The sequence below is a fragment of the Empidonax traillii genome, unplaced genomic scaffold, assembly GCF_003031625.1.
Source record: "Empidonax traillii isolate 1590-97213 ecotype Southwest subspecies unplaced genomic scaffold, ASM303162v1 scaffold61:size1379657, whole genome shotgun sequence".
Classification (NCBI taxonomy): domain Eukaryota; kingdom Metazoa; phylum Chordata; class Aves; order Passeriformes; family Tyrannidae; genus Empidonax; species Empidonax traillii.
In genome coordinates, this window is record NW_020955254.1 from 680,185 (window position 1) to 693,010 (window position 12,826).

The following is a 12,826-nucleotide window of genomic DNA, read 5'->3' on the forward strand; positions in this document are numbered from 1 at the left end:
CAACTAAGGCCTCAGGCACTTTCAATCATACCCCACTCCCCTAGCTTTTCAGCTCCCATATGTCAAGAATATCAAGGGGTGGGAGACAATGTTCTCCCACCTCAGGAAGGAGAGCTAAGTGAATTATTTCATATATTCTGTATTCCCAGAAAATCTCTGGACTATTGCCAAAGTTCCACAGTCGGAAAGTGGTAGCACCATCTCCTCAAACTCATACGTGAAGGACAAGAGGACCAAAGGAGAGTGAAATTAACCTCATGGCTCTATCCTGCATTTCAGTCTCTGCAGGGGTAGTGCCCTCTTCCCTACAACACTTATTTCATCCACTTGTGTGAAAAATGTCATGGTTTGCCTAAAGAAAGGAAGGTTTTTACTTTCTCCCTACACTTGGAGCCAGCCCTTCCAAGAACAGACTATCTTGTGTAAAGGTGTGGAGAAACACCTGCTGATACCCACAGAAAAAAGCCAGAGAATGGCATGGGTAGCACTCTGGAGCACACGGTCCTGTAAGAAGAGCCCACTGAAGATGCCTTACACAAAATTGAATACCCACCAAGTTAGGAAGAGGACCTGAGAAAAAAAGAGATCACACCAGAAGTCTTGGTGGCGTGGTCTCTCACACAAAATGCAATTAGCCCTCTTTACTATTAGTCCCTGACCATTAGAATGAAATGATCTATTAAATTAAATTTTGAATGTGAGAACAAAAAAAAAAAAAATCAGTTTATTCCTTATGACACTACAACTGAAATTTTGTAAACTTGAGATATAACTACATTTGAAGTTTCAGCAGCAATTTCTTATTTCAAATGCTGAAGATGTCCTCTCAGCAGCAAACTTCCTATTACTAACATCCACTAACAGATTGGGATAAAAACCCCAAACCCTTATATTTTCAGAAGTAAAAGATATGAGCAACTAAATATGTCAAAATCTTTCACTTTTTTTTTTATTTTAAATGAGTCCATAACAAAATGAGGTATCTTTCATAAAAATATAAAAATATTCTATTGTATTATATACAGGAAGAATGAGTGAAGATTCATTGAAGAAATGTTTCTGGTCTTTTATAATTACGGTCATTCATTCTGTGTACAACTAGAACATTAATAGAGATTTGTGCCTGCCTCCTGTTTTGATTAGCCAACAAACATGCTCATTTAATTTCACTTGATTTCCATCACTTAGGGATAAGCTATGTTCCCCAATAACATATTTTTTATTGACTTCAATTTCAATTTATTCTGAAAGTAGTAGAAGCAGAGTCTATCATTTCACTGGTTCATCTGAAGTTGTTTTAGAGGTGACAAACAATACCAGGTTCAGGCATTTCTGTTCTTCCAAATATATCTCACGATTGTTCTAGAACTATTGCATGCTGAATCCTTGTCTCATTCTCTGGCTAATAGAAAACCAGTTTCTGCAATGTGTTGCTGCTACTCATACTCTTCTCTCTAACTGCTGACAGAAACTTGCAATAAGTTCAATGAGATGGGTTAGAGTTCCTACATCTGGAAAGCTAGAACTGGTCAAGTCAGATGGTGTCAAAATTGTTTTGAGGAGCTGAACATATGATCAATGCAGGATTGCACTGTCATCCTTTTATCAGTGATGTTACACATGGTTGTGATTAGGTCATATGCGCCTTTCTTCTCTCTGAATCTGCCCTTTAACTTCATGTGATCCTTCATCATCTGGACAAGGACTTTGTTCTTAGGCAGAATCTGGAAGATGTTATGATTGTAATAACACTTTGTTATGCTGTCTTTTCTTTGCTGAGGGCAAAAAGATTACCTCTGTCCCCTTATTTCTCTGACTATCCTGACATCAGTGCAAATTTCTCACATGGAGATCAGCTCTGATCACCGGTTGTGATCATATCAGTTATCATAACTCATTAGCTACTCCTGTTCCTCTTTTTAAGGACAAGCACATACTTGGTTCTCCTTACTGAACTAATAGCTCTTTCTCAGTTGTCTTTTTGTCATCATCCTATGTGGTGAACAGGTCTGATGAAGCATGTGGACTGATGTATTCAGCAAGATGTTTAATATTAGTAGTTTTAAACTCTAAGGCCTACAACCTGACAGATTTGCAAATTACCTGGTTCATCATATTCACACAATGAGAAATGACCTAAAGTTGTCTTAACACATTATTTTTGAAAGCAAAAAGGAAAGAAGAGTTGTTTGAGAATTGATAGGTAAAAGTAATTATAAAATAAAAAGTGCATTATTTGCATTATAAAACTACTGTACTGCTTCTGAACCCATCCTACCTATTGGTAGGACATGACATTGTCACTCCAGTAAGCAGGAGAAAAAAGATAGCTCTTCAAAGTGGTGAAATGAGAGAAAGCTGCTGTGGGTATTCTTTTTCCAAAAAAACCCCAGCATTTGGTCACCTTCTCCATTTCTGAATGACAGGGAGCTGTCATGGGTTTGCTCTGGGCCAATTTTTTCTCACCCCCCACACAACTGCTACAAGCTGAGAGAAGGTTTATGCAAACAAAAGAGACCTGATTGGGGAGAATAATATTAGGATTCATTACTAGCAAGATAGAAACCAAAGAACGATTGGTTAATTGTAAAGTGATGTGGTTAATTGTAAAGTGATGTGGTAGAACTGGAATGGCTTTGGTGAGTGGAATAAAACAGAATCCCCAGCGGAGCCGGCCATTGGTGATGTTCTTGGTTCAGACACACCAATTTGTTGTTACAATGTTCCTACTATATGATAGCTTCTTAAAAAGTTAATTTCTGATAATTTAGAATATACATGTGACATAAACAATTCATAGTGTAGTTTTCAATACTTCTCCCAAAGCTTCTGAAACTATAACAACTTTTTGCTGCTGCTCAGAAGACATCACAGGCAAAACTATTTAACAAGTTTAACAAGTGTGATTTACGGTTACTCCTGCTAGCACTGCCTTTTTTATATGAAGCTGAAATACTTCACTTAATAAAAAATAACGATTGTCCATGTCAAGCAAAAGAAAGCATAAAGACATTTAAAAGTTTTAATGGACTTCTTCAAAGTATTAATATATAAAACACTAAAAATTATAAATATATTTGCAAACAGATAGCAAAGATTTGTTAAAAAACGCATCACATTTTTCTCTTTAGAGCAACTACAGACTTTAGAAACTCTATTCATCTTTTACTGTGCCCAGAATTATTTCCTAAACTGATCAGCTTGATACATTTTAAACATTTATGAAATAAAATTATTTTTCCATTTTAAATTAAGAAACCTTGTTTGCATGTTTTGTTCAGTTAATAGATTTTTTCTACATTTAAGTAGAATAACCTTTTTTCATTAAATCATTGTTTCCATGTTTTTGCTAGATGCTTGAACTTTTCATTACTAATATGGAAGGGATGCTTATATTTTTGTCACAGATTTTCTCAGTCATATTTATGAAAAACTGTGGATTATTTTGCACAGTATACAAATCAAAGAATGCCATAATCATGTAATTTTCTCAAACTTATTGCTTACTGGTGTTTGTGCAACTCCTGGTAATCATTCCCTAAATTACTTCCTCATATTGTCTAGAATATTTTTAGAGACTTTGAATATTAACCACAGGTTGGATTTCTTTTTAATGTTGGTATTTGTTCATTAATTAAATTGCTTTCTACTTACCATATTCTTTTTTCAAAACAAAAATCCATCTCCAATGAATTTTATTTTTTCCATTACACCATTTCTATTTAAACTAAATTATTTGAAGCTGATATTCATATATAGATAAAATGTGGTGGTATGTGATAGATAAGTTCTTATTAATATGCATTTGAGATAACTATGTTATTAATGAATAGGAGAGCCATGAATTAACTATATAAGACAACTAAACTGAGTCACAGAAACAGTATTTATGTTGCTACTGCTTTTTCCAGGATTTGATGGTGTCCATTGTTAATAAGCTGGCTTGCAATGGAGATATATGGGAAAATATCCCATCTAACTGAACAGGAGCAAAAGGTAACAATTACACAGATACTTATTTTATGTAACTTGAACTCTTTGCAGTTAGGACAGGCTTGTCATATTTGTCTATCTCGTTCCACCAGAAGACTCAACCCAAAACACTCTTTAGTTTATGGACAAAAATATCAAGTAATGCCTTTCAACAAATAGGACTGAATTGCAGATGTCTAATTCCTTTGATTCTTCATGTATTTTAAATGCTCTCACTGTGCTTGTAGTCCTTGACTGAGGTATTCTGGTTTCCTTACTGTCTTTGATTATTTCCCTTTTTTTCCAGTTTTCCATACTGAGTGTAGTAATATGCATGTCATTTTTACCTTTCTTTTATTATTATTATTTTTCCTTAGGCTACTTTGTGTCTTTTAGCAATGAAGCTACTTTCTTCAGTTATATGTCCTAAGGAATGAGCAAATTTTTTTAACAAGAAAGAATCTTTTAAACAGTTTACAGTTTCCATTTCCATTTTTTCCTCGCTTCTAAAATGTTTCTGAGCAAAGTTTCTGTCCTTGACAAGTTATCCCTTTCAAAATCACAAATGTATATAATAAATCCACAGTATACTCTATTTGCACACTTGCTCATGTGTTAAGTATAATACAAAATAGATAATGAGTGAGATCGTGTATAAACACCACCCCCCCTTGCTGAACATATTTTTTTAAGGTTAAAATTTCTCTTTTTATTTCAGAGGTTTCTATGAAAAGAAAGTATTGCTAGAGTGAGAGCTATGCAATATTGTAGCAGACTTCACTGTGAAAGCCATGGGCTATCTTTTGTCTTTGTCCTTTTTTACTTACTCCTTACTGGTGCTTACAGAGAATTCATAAGCTGTCAAGATGATCTGCTGTATCAGTTATCAACAGTTCAGAATTCAGATTTTTATTTTTTTTAGAGGGTAATTTTCTTTTTAGTTCTTCCTCATTGCTTCCTCCTTTTGAAGGGAGGACCAAGGAATTTAAGCAAGGGATAACCTGCATCTGCACCTTTTTTATTCAGTCTGTGCTATTAACTGCCCTGCTGCATACCACACATAATCCAGATATTATGTATAAGCCATTACATAGGCATGCTACTGGCTGAAACAATCAACTGTTTTATTAGTTGAGACACAGATTTTAATTGTAATCTGTAGGTTTTAGTGCTGAGATAATCAGCAGCAATTAACAACTAACAACTACTGAGATCAGAGACAATTTTTTTGAAAATCAGTACCTTCTTTGTGGTGCATATTTATATGATAACTGAATTCAGAAAGTGGCCAGTCATCTTGTGCATCTCATCATATTGTGTTTGAGAAGCTGATGTTTACATCAAGCATATTGAACTTCTCCAGACTTTTTGCAGGGGAAAAAAATTTGTGGCTTCTAACCAAACTGCATGATTTAGAATGTTGCTGTTTTGGGGTGGGGTGGGGGGCAGGTGTTAAGCCTAGTACAAACAGAGGGCTACAGCATTAGGTAATGGCCTTCTAATCAAGCCCCTGCTTGGTTACTGGATCCCAGTATTTGTGTCCCTGGAGATGGGAGTTACTGGTGCACAGTATAGGGTGAATAAACATCATCATAATGCTTCCAATCTTATTCTCAGTTTAGATGCCTGAGTTTATGTACCTCTCACTTGCCACTTCACAAAAGTACTCCTAGCTTTTGGACCTGGAGATGAAATTTTCCTTTTCCTTGTCCTCCAGGGATATTTTAGATTCAGCATAAGTATTGGTATTTTACAAAAGAAAAAAGTCATAATTCTTAAGTTTTCTACCAAAGATGTTGTGGAGGAGAGTCCCAGAATGCTAGAAACAGGTAAGGATTTTTTTCTTGAACAGATATAGCAAAAGAAAAGTCATCAATTTTGCAAAAATGAAAATAAGATAAAGGCATTTCTGTCACTCAAAAAAAAAAAAAAAAGGAATATTGTGGTGATATATTCTTTAAATGGACTGCTTAAGTTCCCTTTACTTGGGCAAGGTAGTGTTAAAATTATCTTTTCAGACTTCCTGTAAAGGCAAGAATTGGTTTCAGTTATTTAAGCTGAAATATCTGTACTACTTGCTTGGAATAGTGATGGAGGATGTCAAAGGGCATTCCTAAAGCTCAAACAAGCGTTAATAGCACCTTCAATATTCTTGCACACAGATTTAAACTCTTCTTTTGAAATCTTTATGGAAGCCAGAAAACTTGGTCTTGGAACCATTCTTGCTCAGACCCTGGAGGGTGAAGGGAAGATCATTACACATACTCCCAGTCTGCTGACTTAAGTGGAATGAAATTATGTAGCCTTTAAAGCAATAGAAGCACCATTTACAGTCAGGGCCCTGCAGCAGTGTGACCTTCTTTCTCTAAGCTGTAGTTATGGGCATTGCCAGTACGAGACCCACAGCTTAGACTCCACCTTCTCTCCTCATTACAAATGACCTTCTTTGTAGTCATGGACCCTCCATGTTTTTGATAGAGGTGCCACACAGCCAACTGCACAGTGCAAGAAAGAAAGAAGAAAACATCACATTTGCAGAAGGTGTATTTAAAAGTCACCCCTACGTGTCAGTCAGACTAAAGCAGACACTTCTTGTTCTGTGCCCAACCCATATACAACAACCCGAGCAGCTTACCATAAGAGCTCCAATTTAAAATACTAGAAAAATATTAAAATTAAAGACTTAGGACTAGCAATTTCTTTTCTTTCATGTTATCAAAACCCCCTTTTTTTTCTGTGAAAATTCTTACTTTGGCTGTTCATTCATCAGTGTCTGTGTTGTGTAAATATGGATGAAGCTCTTCTTTCATCTTTTGAGTAAATTTCAGGTGCATAAACAAGGCAGTGAGAGAACTCTGTCTTTTTCAGACTGGCTACAAGATCGTGCCTCCAGGGGTTTTAGTCTTGTACCTTTCACACACTGAAAAATCTGATAATCCATCTGCCCCTAAAAAAATTCCCTGATCATAGGCACTCGGTGATTGCACTCTTATAAGCAACATTTACTCATAATACTGTGGCGATACCTACTAAATCAGAAGTCAGGCTTTGACTTTAAATTTAGGCTGGCATTTTTTTAATTGCTAGTTGCTTCAAGGTCTTCCTCTTTGTTTACCAATGCATGTAAGCAAAAGGAATCTTGCACTGGATGTTTTTGAATTTTAAAAATGTGACAACAGTTTTGAAAAATTTTGGTTTTATTTCCAGTGATATGGTTGTGAAAGTGAGCTCTCCAAAAAGTAAACTGTCACAATACTGAGGACTTTAGAGCCAGATAGGTACATTAGCTCTTTAAGAAATAACCTCTTTCAGATTGAAATCTCTAATTACAAACTCTTACCCAAACTACTAAACAGAAATCAAGCAGCTAACAGGACCTTCTAGGTCTGCAGGGACTATCAAGAGACCACACAACACAGACTGAAGCAAGTAAAATATTTACAATGCATATTTGTGGGAGATCACATTACGTGGGTGTCTTTAAAGATTCTTTATTTGTGTTGAGCCTTCTTAGGGTTTAAAACTTTGGGATGAGATTCCTAACACCTAACTTCAACAGTTTCTATGTAAAGTTTGATTTCTAGCTACTCTCAAACTAGGAATGTAGGCTGCATGACAACATTTTTACCCAGTAATGTTAACTTCTCACTACTTGTGAACAATTTCTTTTTATGATTTCTTGTGTTCCAAAGAAGGTACTTTGGTACTATCTAAGACCTGTATGACAAACAGTTCAATTGAGCAAATCCATTAGCTGAATATTTGCTCTGATATACACTTGTTTACAGTTACATCTGTCCTTGACAGCACGTCATGAACAAATGGTACTCATGAGTGTTTGTAGCCATTTGTATACTCCTCTCACTGCTTCTAGTCCACAAGATATTTGCTAAATCCAGAGAAGTCTGGATTTGAGATCTGACTTTCCTTCTTTCTGTTCACTATCTGCATTAAAATACACGCCAGAAAATAGCAACTGTTTTCAAAGCTGTTTCATAGTTGCAGAGGGGAATTTATTTTATCACTAATGGAAGAGGCTTTGTATGCAAAATAAGCCTTACATTACTATGTGCTTCAAGATGTAAAAAGTGCTCAAGAACAGTTCCATTAACTGTTGGTGCACTGGCACTCAGGCTTTCAAAAGTTATAGAAGTATAAAAACAATGTGAGTTATAGCTTAAATATGTTAGACCCATTTTCATACTTAAGTGGGTTTTTTTGCCACTACATATAGGGAAATGACCATGAAATGCCCTTTATTTTAAGACTGTTGAATGTCTTGAAGTATAGTTCCACAGTTAAATCTTCAAACATTTTGCTAATAATACACCCCAAGATCCATATCTTCAGGTTGTATTGAACTTTTTTCTGCAATTAAATTATTTCCCTTGAGAAAGCCTAAAGCCTCTAATATGAGAGATGATTTTATAGGATGCATATAGAATGAGGGAATCTCAAATACTTAACATCAGAAAGAGGATCTCATTACAGCCAGAGCCTGGGCTGAGTATCTTATGCCTTAGAAAAAAAAAAGATTCTGAAATTTTCCAGGTTTTTAACAACAGCACTCAAACTTGCAAGACAAGGCTAAACACCTTAATCAGGAAATGTTATAGTTATCTGTAGAAGATGAGCTTGAAGTAATAGGAGCACTTACTGTAGAAAATGTAGTTATATTTCATTTTCTGAAATCTCCTGATGTCCAGTTGGTGGGGGTGGAGAGGAGACACTGTATAGCAATAATGCACAAGGAGAGCGATGTGTTTACTAAGCTGATCAATACCATGATTAACTTGGCTAAGCAAAAGACTGATCAATCTTCTTATTGATCAGCTTAGCAAATATATTAGTGTGCCTGTGTAGTATGGCTACATTGTATCTATTAGCGTTTCATCAGAATATTACATGCATTGAGTTATTCAAATAAACTTGCAACAGATGCAAACTATTTGTTCAGAATGAAAGCAGAGATAAGTTGATCACAGTCTCTTGCGCAGAAGGCAGAAACTGACATTAGATTTATACGTTCAAAAAAGTAGATTATTTAAATACAGTATGAAAAATAAATCTTCCCTTATCACATTTGTTACTGAGTCTCTATGACAGATCATTGTATTTCTTAAAGCAATCCAGTTCCTATTTTGACTTTTTTTTGAAAACATTATGTCTCAGTTCAACAAAGACATACAAAATAGTTCTCCTGTAATGCTCCCTGAACTCTGATATATGCCAGATTTTTTTTTTCCAATGCTGATGTGGCCTTAAAAGCCATACTTGAAAAACTGATGTAGGTTATGGATAAGGAAAAAAAAAACTTGAACTCGGTTTGTATAAGCAAGTTGGCATTATCCAGCTGGATTCAGATCTAATCAATCAGCTCTTGTTCAAGATTAGATGTTTGTGAAGATTCCTTTTCAAAAGCAACTTGAGCATTTGTCTATTTGCTGTTTAAAAAAAATATATAAAAGAAAAAGGGACTCCAAAAGGCTTACGTTTCACAGCTTAAATTTTAAAGACATTGTAGAACCATTTATACATTTTTCCATAGCTGAAAGGATTTATAGTTTTAGACATGCTATCTACCCTGCTGATTATCAGTCTTTTTCTGTTATCTCTGTCTTCCAGTTTGTCTGTCACTTTCTGTATAAATTTAGTCTATATGGTACACATCAGGATCAAGTAAATATAAACAAAGACTGAATTTTTCTTTCAGTGTCTTCCTTATAGAGAATCTAAAGTAACTCAGAAAGTTGTTGCATTTTCATAACTCTCTGTCTTTTGCTTCTTTTCAGCCACTGCTACATATTATGTCCAGGACTAGTTTTGGGAACTGATGGCAACATTTAGACACTGACATAGTGCCTGAAAATCTTAAGGAACTTCACTGATGCTAATCCAAAACAAATACTGATTTTGATATGTAAGTCCCAAAGTAAAGGTTCCTGGCAGGACGACCACAAAGTAGGAGTGCAGCACCCATAATGCCACAAGAACTCATGAGTAAAGTGCAGTTAAAAATGAAAGATAATGATTACAATATATATTAGGGTTAGATAACAGACACAGCAGTCCAGCATATCACCTGTCAGTCAGTCGTTCTAGTTAAATGTATATTAACCCTTGGCTAAACTCTAACATGGCATTTACCTGTTTTTTATTTTAGGACTGTGTGAGGTATCATAATCACCCTCACAGAGAACAGAAAAGGGGAAAGGCACTAATACCTTCTGAGGTATGCCATTCCTTGCTCATACAAGATTGTGCCATTGTGTATGAAAACAAAAATTACTGTCTTCAAAGGGATGACTTCACATCTTCACATTTTTGCCATCCGGGCCTTTAAATATCTGCAGCAGAGAGCAAATCTACCATGTCTCTTATGGTTTCTACTACAGGTATACGGTAACTTCCTTTACATCTTAGAGATGCTTTTTTTCTGATAATGATACGTATTGGTCTGTAATCTAGAATTTCAACAGCTTATTTGGAAGATGTGGAAACACATTTTAAACCCTTTCTTTTCATTTCTACTGTCATCATATGTGTTATTTACATTTACGTGTGTACTGAACAGCCCATCCATATTTCCATTATTTCTTTCCAGCTGGTACTTTATTTCAACTTCTTTAAAGTCAGAGTGTGGCAGACTTGCCATCCATCATTGTCTAAGATCTCTTAATTTGGCTACAGAGAGTGTGAAAGCAGGTTAGAATGCAGTGCTAAGTCACAAATATAGGATCAGACAAGCCTTTGCTAAGTCTCTCAGTGATTATTAGAGCTCTTTGAAAGCTTCTGGCTTCAGTTTGAATGAGTTCAGGTGAAAATTACTGGTGCTCGGTTTGTACTTTCCAAGACCGCTAGCTTTCACATTGCATTCTGAATTAATGTGAAACCAAAAATTCAGGTGAGATGCTTTGAATGCCATATTGTTGCACAACAGTCCCTTGTGTCTCTCAGCCTCAGAACAGATAAAAGCCATTGACAGATGCAGCAGCAAAAAATTAAGAAAATGCTATGATTCTCAAAACCTTAAAGGGCAGGAACAAGGAATTCACCTGGACATGAAGAGCTATCTTACCTAAACAGGATCATGAGAAGGACAGTACCCCTGTGGTACTGGACGTTCAATCACACAGCAGTGATGTTTCAAAGACTTAAGCAAAGTCTATTGTTAAAGACTCCCTGCTTCTCCTGAAGATGCTTCCTTATGCAAACTTGCAAACACCCACTGAGAGACTTACTCTGATCCTTTTTGCCAGGAAGTAAAAGACAATGTTTTGCTCATGAGTAGCAGAGGTTAAAAATATCCAATTCAGATTTGAATGCCTGAAGTCTGCCTTAATTGAAACCTGTCCTATCCCTCCTCCAGATGCTGAGCCTTTGCAAATGCTATTTGCTAAAAGTGTCTGTGATGCTGCAAAGCGAAAGACAGTTTCCCAGATGAGTGAGAATAATACAAACTTAGGGGACACTTTTCAGTTGTTTTTTGTGGTGTGGGTCTTCTTTCGTTTGGTTTGGGGTTTTTGTTTTTTTCTGGTGTAGCTTTTACCCTGTTTAATTTATTTTACTTTGAAGAGAATATAACATTTTTGTCATATTCATGAACCATTTAAAATAATATGATACTACATCAAAAACACTGCCAGATAAAAATTGACTCAAACTGTGACACTTTCCTCATCATATGACAGACCTGAAGTCCAGTTCTTGAAAGTTTTCAGCAAGCATGTTTGCATGGATGGAAAAAATAGAGCCAGCCTCAGTCTGCCTTTTTTCAGCATGCCTGCCCAGGCAAAAGTCCACTCTTATCCAGAACAGAGATATTAGCACAGAGCAGTGTGCATATACCTCATCTTTCATCAGAGTACATTAGCTCAGACCCAGTGACTCACGAAAGCATCTGTAGGTCATACGAAATTAAGTGGATAGATTCAAGTTATTTTCTTCCTTTAAAACATTAAAAGGTTTGGGTCTTATTTAACTGTTCTGTTCTCTGTAATCTTTATGGCTTCTCTCCTTTCTTCAAGGTGTTTTTTGGGTTTTTTTTCTTACTGACGTTCATTTTGCCATTGACAGGATCTGGCAAGAGACAACAGAACTGGTACTGACTTACATTTCTAAGTGTCTTCACTGAGTAGAAAATGGATGTCAAATGTTAACACAAACAGCTACTGAAGTCAATACTAAATTTCATGAGTTATGTTTGTACTCATATAACTTTTTTTTTTTTTAAAGCACTAAAAATGATGTTGAAGAGGACTGGCTTTATGGGAACACCATAATATGAGTCAAGTCTCGGCAGCAGCCACTACTAATACTGATCTCCAGATGCTTTTCCAATCTTTTCTGCAAGCTTTTCCGGGTGACTACAAATAGTACATAGCTGAATTAAAAGAAAACATTACTATGGGTATTTACAGTTGTTTTTCTTAGCTCCTTCATCTTTGTCAGATGACTTTAAACCTAATATTTAAGGCCATGCAGTGGACATGATAACATATGAATAAATTCTAACCTTACTCTACCTGGTATTACTGACATACAATAAGAGTTTGCCTTGGACATTTTCCTAAAATGTTTATATAGTTTTCTTTTTGCTTCCTATTGATAAATATTGGTATTCATAAGCTAGAACTCTTTCTTTTCAATACTGTCTGATATTGTACTTTGTAACACTTTTATTTCCTGAAACAGAAATAGGCTTATTCTTTCTCTTTTCTTAGTATCCAGGGTATAATGAACTAAAGCTCTCATCATCCTCATAGTAGCGATAAAACTTCATATGATCATGAACAATACCAACCAACTACTTTCAGTTATATTAATAGCAGTTTCTCATAGTTGTGGCTGCAAT